We start from the raw sequence: 9,970 nt of genomic DNA on the forward strand, positions 1-9,970 counted from the left end.
AATAGAAATAGTGCAGGAGAGTCATGTTCTTTGTCAATAAGTTGACAGCACTGTTCTGATCATGGGAGAGAGATGTTCGTGATGATCTGAAGGTGTGGAACAACATTGGAGCCCATGGACTTGCATTGTATCTAGAAATGGTTCAAATCTTTTTTTAAGAATGCTTTTTCAAGTACTTTGTTGAAGAATGAGGCGGAATGCATGATGACAGAGGTTTCATTTTTAGGTAACCTATTGCTTTGATCATGTGGTGTTCAGATTTATTTATTTTTTTTTTTTTTGGTTGATTTCTTATTCTCAGTTCGTAGGATGTTAAAAGAATGTGAGGATTCTATTCATGTTTTTTTTTAGTAAGGGTGCACAATATATTTCTGCAATATTGGCTGGTCTTAGAGTTTGTTTTTGCTGTTGCTGATAATTAGATTTGATTTTGTTGAATGTATTTTAGTGTTTATGTCTTCTATTTTTTACAACTAAATAAATTCACTTTATAGTTTTAATTTACCTAGACAAAGCTAACTACACTGTAATAAATTTAACTTAAAATATCAATGCAACCGGCTGCAACGATATTTTGAGTTTACTAAGCTTTAGTGGTTGAAGTTGTACCAAATAATTTTTGTAAGTTGTCTGAAAGGGCTGGTTTAAGTCAAATATACTTTACTGAATAAATTGGCACAACTTCAACCACTGAATCTTTAATAAACTCAAAATTTCTTTGCAGCCAGTTGCTTCAAAATTGTAGTTAACCCAACTTTTTATTTTTTTACAGAGGTAAACGTGGTAGTGAAGAAATCAAAATTCAAAGTCTCCTAAACTGAATATAAACCTTCATTGAACAAACTGTTCCAAACATGCAGTTAAATCGTTTTTATGAGTAAATTCAACTCAAAAATATGTCTACCTAATTTACAATTTTAAACTGAGTTAACAATTTTTAAGCATTAATTGTTTATCGGCCCAGCCCTAATCAGAATGCAGAAAAAGACTAATCTCTGTGCACTAGAATGAAGAGCATGCTCTCTTGTTCTCTAATATGTTCAGTGAAATCCATTAAGAATTGGCTTAAATTATAAAAGGTGGGCTATTCTGTTCTGACTTAGGCTATTTTATTATAAAAAATGTTAATTTATTCACTGGCCCAATTTAAATACTCTTTCAAATCTTTCTAAAATGTCAGTCAGAAGACAAACTCAACCACTCAACAGCTAGATGTTATCTGAAGTCTCCATCTGCAGAAGTGATAGCACATTGTTGCAATGTGCTAAATAAATACTTTCATAATTTGTAATTGATTTATTTTTTGACAATTTAATATGTATTAATGCAATAATGATTTTAGTAAGTTTAGTACACAGTAATAAATGCAATGGCACTAATAATTGGCATCATTTATTTCAGCGTTTCAGTTTTGGTCAGGTTTCCTCTTTTTTAGTTTTCGGTTTCAGACAAGAATTTTGATTTTGATTTTGATTCATCCCTAGACAAATCTCATTAAAAAAGATATTAAAATCTTAAATAGTTATTTAAACTTGTTGTAATAGTTTACAATAGCCTTGGTAAGCCTTCAAAATGTCATTAAATCTTACTCGCATCAAATTTTGAACAGTAGTTCTCATAGTTCTCTCTCTCTCTCTCTCTCTCTCTCTCTCTCTCTCTCTCTCTCTCTCTCTCTCTCTCTCTTTCTCTTAATGGTTAAAATCTCTGTCATGTTTTTTTTAAGATATCCAGTCTTGTCGTGGTCTCCGTGCATCTTTGTGTGTTGAATTGTAGGTTTATTATTGCATTTACAGCTGAGTGAGAACATGAGTGAACAATTAAACTCTTAATTGTGAAAGTTTGCATTCTCAGTTGACCAGAAAGAAGACAAAGGTTCCCTAGCTGCTAATTTGCGATCAGGCCACCAAAGCAAAAACAAGTGACCCGGACTGGAGATGGCAGTGAACTCTCATTATAACCTAATCAAAGCAAGATTAATTGGCTGCATTTTCTTCTGTTAAAGCCTCAATGAAGAATGAACTGCATCCAGTAACGTAGTGTAAACACTCGCCTCAGACCACGACCGCTGCACCTGCGCTTTCATTATTCCGTTCAATTTTAAACAATAATGGAGGAGCATTGTGTTTCCTAATAGTTTTCAGTTTGATATTCTGCAGCGTGTGTTTGTGTGACAGAGGCCCCACTGTGGTTAGTTAATGAGTGGCTTAGCGTGTTTAGTGAATGGAGCATGTAGTGGGGTCAAGCCCTCATGCTTAAGACTCTGTGTGCGATGAGGGAGCTGAAATCACTCCCTTGACTCACAGCACACATTTCTTAATTGTACAGGCTAATTTAGTTCTACCAAAAACCTCCCCGAGGAAGTGCGCTCTCTACACACATAAATACTTGCATGAAACCAAATTATTAATACAATGTTGTATTAACGGAGTCCAGCCTCGCGGTCCTTTCTTTGGATGGCAAAGAACAAAAGCTGTTTTCTGTACATCATTATTGGCCAGTGCAATGTACTTTCCATTCCTTTTATTGATCTGTCTATTCATACACCCATCTACTCAGGCATTCATCCGTCCACCTGTAAAAATCCATTCGTGATGATCTGAAACCTTCCATCTCTTTTTCCATTCCTCCATTTTTTTCCTATAATGGTATCTGGATGGAGTGTAATGTAAAGGCTTGAGTGCTCTTCTCTTAGTATGAGGTTTACCTCCATGAAAAAGCAAATATCCACACCCACCATGCATGTCTCTTTCTCCTCTGAGACTGAAAAATAGTTGTTGTTTTTGTTGTTGTTTTCTGTGCTCATGGTAGACTTCAGCAGGAGATATGTAATCCCTCTCCAATTAACTAACACAGAAAAGGGTCTGAATCTACCTATATAGTTTACATTTTGCTGTTTTATTTACTATAAATTTACTGAATTGATTTTAGTGAGTTGGCATAAAACATACTGCATATAAGAACATTCATTCATTTTTCTTCGGCTTAGGCCCTTTATTAATCAGAGGTCGCCACAGAGGAATGAACCACAAACTTATCTGCATATGTTTTACTCATTGAATTCCCTTTCAGCTGCAACCCAGTACTGGGAAACAATCATACACACCCATACACACTCAAACACTATAGGTAATTTAGTTTATTCAATTTACCTATAGCGCATGTCTTTGGACTGTGGAGGAAGCCGGAACATCCAGAGGAAACCCTCACCAACACAAGGAGAACATACAAACTACACACAGAAATGCCAGCTGGTTCAGCCGAGGCTCAAAACCTGACAGTGCTAACCGCTGAGCCACTGTGTCCTCCAGAAATTAAATAGATTTCTTAATGTTCAGTTTCTTCATTCATTCATTTTCTTTTTGGCTCAGTCCTTTTATTGTTATTCAGGGGTCACCACAGTGGAATGAATCAACAAACTTATCCAGCATAGTTTTACGCAGTGGATGCCCTTCCAGCTGCAACCCATCACTGGGAAACACCCATACTCTCATTTACACACTATGAACAATTTTGTTTATTCAATTAACCTACAGTATACTGCATGTCTTTGGACTGAGGATGAAACTGGAGCACCCGGAGGAAACCCACATGAACATGGAGAAAACATACAAACTCCACACAGAAATGCTAGCTGACCCAGCTGAGGCTCGAACCAGTGACCTTCTTGCTGTGAGGTGATTTTGCTACGCACCAACTTGTAATTTTATAGCCAATTTTTCAAATATTAGATGACTTTTGTAGTAATATTCCTTATTGTTAACTCCCATCACAAAACAAAAATGTAAATGTGGGATGCTCTTTATTTTTTGCAAAAAATGTATATCTTTGGTTTTTGGATGAAAAGAAAATCGTCCAAAATGATATATTGAAAAAAAAAGGCTTTATGGCTTTCACACTGGTTGCAGAAAGTGCTATGAAAGAACATATTTATAATAACTCCTTACAATTATACAGCGCTTTTCTGGACACTTAAATTGCTTTACACAATTTTTATGGAATTTTCTCACCCACCGCCAGTGTGCAGCATCCATTCTGATGATGCGATGTAACCCCCAGAATTGCACCAGACCGAAAACAACACCCATCAGCTGACTGGTGGAGAGGAGACAGAGTGATGAAGCCAATTATAGTTTGGGGATGGTTAGGAGGCCATGCTGGACAGAGGCCAGAGGGCAAATTTGGCCAGGATTCCAGCGTTAAACCCAAATCCATTTGCGAAGTACATTCTGGGATTTCTAAAGACCACAGAGAGTCGGAACCTCGGATTAACTTTTCATCCAAAAGATGCCACTCACTGAGTGGTTTAGAGTCCCCATCAATATACTGGGGCATTAGGACCCACACAGACTGCCGGTTGAGCACCCCCTGCTGGTCTAGCTAACACCGCTTGTCGCTTCACTCTCATTTCTGAATTCTCTCGCGGGGCATCATGGGATAGTGTAGCGTGCATCGCATGCGCACTTCAGAATCTCACCAGAAATAGTAGGTCATCCGGATACTTCTCACATACTGTTTTTTGAATTTTATGAATTCGGACATACTACTTGGTTTCGCATACTGTTTTTAGCGTACTATTTAGTATGTAGGTATGAGATTTCCGACGCTGCCATTGTAGACATAAAGTAATAGCATGAAAAGGCTCATTTTAATGAACAAATCTCTTATGTGATTTATTTTACAACCAGAACACTATTTGCAGCATATCATATCCATATCTATTTACAATGAGCTGCATAAGATCATGGCAGTGAGAGAAGACCCTTCTCTGTTTCTAGGATGTGCAATTGTTTAAAGCTTTGTGTGTGTGCACATGCCCTGCTCCACTGACTGCTGCAGACTTGACTCTATTTGCAGTATATGTTTGTCCTCCTTCCTATGTTGGTGTTTGTTGTGAATATATCAACATCGATGGTGATGTGCGTGCGTGCGTGCGTGCGTGCGTGCATGAGTGCGTGTGTGTTTGCCTTCCACTGTTGTACATGGTTCAGTTTTGTGCAGTATGTCTGTGTGTGTGTATGTGTAGGATGGCAGTGTGTTCATAACTCTCTCTCTGTCACACTAGTAAGTGTTGTGCAGTCTCCTGGGGAGTGATTATAAAGCCTAGAGTCAGTATACTTCTGCTCCATGTCATCAAGCCAGCCTGAATTAGCTTATCCTTTCTTTATCTCTCTCTCTCTCGCTCTCTCTTACTCCCTCCCTCCCCCTCTCGCTCACTTGTTCAGTGTACTGTACAGGGTGTTATGGTGTATAATTGTGTACAGTAAATTGTGAGTTTTTCCTGAATTCTTGGCTGCATTATATGACCAAGAATATCTAAAAAGAGAAATACAAATTAACTCCAAGATGAAAAAAACACTATTATTTCTACATAAAGGGACTCTTTTTAATTGGAATATATTTTAAAGTTGTTGTAAAAATACATTTTTATTTTATTTTGAAGAAATGTTATTATTAGTTTGCTGAATAAACTAAAATTATGTTTTACTAAAACACATAGCTATAATTTGTAAATCTAGAAAGAAAGAAAAGGTCTATATACAGCGAAGGAAAAAAGTATTTCTTAGGAAACATACATATTTTTGTTAATTCCAAAGGTGTCGTTACTTGAATTTTTCATCTGATCTTGGTATCAACTTAAGAAATACATATATAAAAAGAAAACAAATCTAATTAGTTTACAAATGAAGTTATGTGTAATAAAATGACTGATGCAGGAAAAAGTATTGAACAAATGAAGAAAGAGAGGTGTAGAAAGGCAGTGAAAGCCTTAGACAGCAGCTGAAATCACTCAGTAGCTCTTCAGCAACTCTCTGCACATCATCATTGTAAATTAACATTAGATGCTTCAGTCCAAACTGATCCAAAACACAGCCAAGGAAACTCTCAAATGGTTTCAGAGAAAGAAAACCAAGCTGTAGAATGGCCCAGCCAATAATCTGATCCGAATCCAATAGAGAATACATAATAAAGCTCAGATTTGATAAACGAGACCCGCAGAACCATCAAGATTTTTACACTTTGTTGAAGTCTGCTGAAAAACTCATTCTCCGTATGAGAGGCGTCTTTAAGCTGACATCAAAGAACCTTTTACAGTATATAATGTATTAAATACGTTTCAAAAGTACTTTCTCCTTGTGTCATTACATTATTATTACACAACAGTCCTTTCATGTCTCTTTTTTGTTATATTTTTTTTGTTTGTATTGCTTTAGGTTTTTACCAAAATCTAGTTTAATTCCATTTCAACTGGTCCTTTAGAAATATTATTCTTAGGGAAAAAAGGATAACATCTTGAAAACTTATTTCCCACTCTGTAAATACAACATTTAATTTTAAAATAAAATTTATGGTTCAGGATAATAAAGTATTTTCAATAGATGCATACAAGTAAATACTCCTTTATAAAGAGTTTTTCTCCTATTTGTATATTTTTCACCAGTTGCATGCAAGAAATTGAACATAATAGAAAGTAATTATGAACTAGGCCACCTTCTTACGATGAGCGACTTTCAATTGGATAAAAGCATGTGCAAAATTAATAAATGTAATCGCAAAGCATCCAAATTTAAACCCAGAGTGCCTTGACTCAACTTCACTCCACTTTGCACAGATATTTTGAAGATTAGACTTGACTTGATAAGCATAATGTACCTTTATCATAGGTATTAAGGCCTTCCATTAAAATGTTTCAAACTGTAAGGGGGAAGAGGAGAGAGAGAGAGCAATGGAAGGAGGATTGAACCCAGCGTGACTCATGCTGGCAATGCTAATGTGCCCAGCACTAATTGAAAGCAGTTATGCAGTAATCAGAAACCTGCCGAGCGACAGCTATGTTCATTAGAAACACACTGCTACCCGCACACATAGAGCCAAAGAAAGGGCAAAAAGAGGGTCAAGGCACGGCCCAAAGATGACAATAGTCTCCACATTCTTTACACATTTTGGGAGAGATCTGCACATTTCATCGTCAGCACATTCATTCTGCATGGTCGTTTTCCTCCATGAGACTCCCATGTGTGATCTTAAGTCATTAACTCAACTCCAGCCTTGTGCAAATGCATTCAAATGAATTCTGCGCGTACATCATGTTCCTCGGTCTTTTAAAGCGCAGTGCTTTGTCTCAGCAAACGCTCCGCAGACTCGCAATGAGAAAGCCAACGCTTGCTTGACCCAGATGATTTGAATATCAAAGAGCTTTTGATCAGCGCAATCACTTACTTCTTTGTCAAGAAATATTCCCTTTGTACAAATTTGGCAGTGTTATAGGGTGAGGGTTTTCAGTAGCCGCAGACACCCCGGTGGACACCCGAGCTTCAGATATGTGTTTAAGGGGTCATTTGTAGTAGCCAGCGGGGCAGAAACAGGTCTTAGATTGCTGAAGGGAGATTCAGTGTGATGTAATGAGAGATGCTTTTGGGTGAAAAGTGTCTGCCTAATAACAGGCAGCCCTAACAAATAGTGTTTATATTTAGTCATTTGTCTAGTGTTCATCATTTTTTCACTTACTTATTTGATCACAAAGAAATTTGAGGGTTTTATTTTTTGTTATTTATTTATTGAGTTTGAATGTTGCTATATTTAGCGACTTTGCAGACCTCTGTAGCGACCACTTTACAAAAAAAGTGACTTGCGGAAAATCTGGCGACTTTTTTTGGTGTGACTGGAGATTTTTATAGACTTTTATGTGTCCGTACTATACTGTTCCTACTCTTCTCTACAAGCTGCGGGTGATGCCATTGACTCCCCCCCTGCCCGGCCCACTCCTCAGCAGTCTCTCATACCTGCAGCCTGAGAGCAGATCACTCCTCTGTGTACCACTGGCAAATTGTTTAGTATATAGGGTGTGAGGTATTTCCCTTGTACAGTCTAAAGCAGGTCGCACACCAGAAGCGACGCTCGGCGGCGCGCCGCGCAGCGCCACGCAGCGCCACGTATTTTAGAATTCTAATCATAGGTTTCTATCAGGATACACACACCGGCGCCGCAAGTCTGCGGCTGTCGGCGGCGCCCGGCGACGGCTCAGGACGCAGTTCATTTTTCAGCCGCGCCACAGAGCGCCATCTGATTAGTTTCATGTTAAATATCATTCGAATGTGCGCGTCTGGTGTGCGATACTTTAATCTGTCATGTACGCGCCGTGTCGCGGCGCCGAGCGGCGCTTCTGGTGTGCGACCTGCTTAACTGATCTGCTTCGCCTTTGTTTTAAATGTAAACATTTCATTTGACCGTTTATTTCTTGTTCACAATCACAGATATCTAAGTTACAGTTTTGAAACTTGTTTGAGTTTATTAATGCAGATTACAGCAAATTCACTACACATCTAAACTGATATACTGTATTTAAACAGCAATGAATTTAGTTAAGTTCACATGCATACATAAAGCATAGTGCAAATATAAGTACCCCTTTACTAACCACAGGCTGTTAAACGAAAACGGTTGAACGTCATGACCCCAGTAATATGTCAACTTTTCGGGCAGAGCTTAGCATCTTAATATTGAAAATAATTGGCAACACTGCTGAGTTTTAGTTAGTTTATTTTGTGTGTGTCCATGATTTTACAAATTATTACGATTAACAAAACACACATTGAATTAAACGGGTCTAACATATTACGGGTGTTTTCACAACTAAACATTTGTTTCGGAACCTGGTTCCTTTGCCCTGCTAGAGTAGGGCGGGATGTCCTTCCAGAAAATGTGAATTTCATGACTAATACGAAAGTAAAAGCATGCTCAAATAGTATCGACTGATGTTTATCCCTTAGGAAAATTGACTGAAATTACCATCCGATAATCTTTCAATTTTTTAATCACATAATAGATTGTATTAGGCCCGTTGTTTTGTTCATTTGTGCACTGACAACTCTAAAGAAAGATCAACATTGATCTGCTTCATGATCTGACCGCAGTTTTTTAAGCTCATGATTAATGATGAAAACTGAAAAAAAGTTTTTAAATGTACTTTTCTAAGAAAAAACTAAATGTTAAAAAAATGACAGGCAATAGATTTTTTCAATAGATAGATTTGAACAACCCTTGACAACTGACATAAGACTATGTATGAGAAAGTCTGATCTATCTATCTATATATATATATATATATATATATATATATATATATATATATATATATATATATATATATATATATATTTGGTGACTTTGTTTGTGGGTGTCAAAAGTGCACCTTTTTGCTTATAATATCTTATTGCTCATCAGACGTATGACAGTTAAGCAGGATTTGTGGGATTCTAAAACTAATAAACTAATAAATCCTGAAACTCTAACTAATTTGGGGAGCGTTTATTCACATGTGACTTGTTTTAACTATGTTGTTCCCTTTAGAAAATTTGCAGTGTGAAAGCGAACTGCATCAAAAACCAAAATAAACAATATAACCGTTTTAATCCTTGTTTTGGAACAAAAAATAATAAGCTACAGGTAGGAAAGCACGGTCAATTCTCTCTATTTTCCTATCCAAATAAAGTTAAAAACCCAGAAAAAAATTATTATTAAAAAACTAAAAAATACGAACATTAAAAGGCATATCTGAAAAATAAGTTATGTGTAATAACAATGGAATGACACAAGGAGAAAGTGCTAAACTATTGAAGCATATTTAATACTTACACTAAAATGTCTACCCAGGTTTCCTCTTGATAATATAGATGTTGGACTGAAGAAGCTAATATTAATTGACAATGATGAAGGGGAGTTGCTGAATAACTACTGAGAGATTTCAGCTGCTGTCTGGGTTCAATACTTTTGTATTCATTTATTGTGTCATTTTGTTGTATTACTTAAAACATCATTTGTAAACTAATAAGATTTGATTTCTTTGCATGAATTCATTTCTTTGGTTGCTATCAACATCTGGTGAAAATTTCAAGTCAAGTCAAATGGTGGCTTGTTCAATACTTATTTTCACCATCAGTTAAGGCAGCCTAATGTAAAGTGAGACCCGGGA

At 36.8% G+C, this 9,970-nt stretch overlaps 1 long non-coding RNA gene across 1 annotated transcript; it reads right to left on the reverse strand.

Moving 5' to 3' along the window:
- Positions 1–2,256: 2,256 nt before the first annotated feature.
- On the reverse strand, positions 2,257–9,673 carry LOC141376704 (uncharacterized). Its single transcript, XR_012387436.1, has 3 exons — positions 9,191–9,673; positions 8,178–9,086; positions 2,257–7,866 (listed from the first exon to the last, which is right to left on the reverse strand). It is a non-coding gene; the product is annotated as an uncharacterized lncRNA (long non-coding RNA).
- Positions 9,674–9,970: the final 297 nt, after the last annotated feature.

Source organism: Danio rerio, chromosome 11 (assembly GCF_049306965.1).
Source record: "Danio rerio strain Tuebingen ecotype United States chromosome 11, GRCz12tu, whole genome shotgun sequence".
Classification (NCBI taxonomy): domain Eukaryota; kingdom Metazoa; phylum Chordata; class Actinopteri; order Cypriniformes; family Danionidae; genus Danio; species Danio rerio.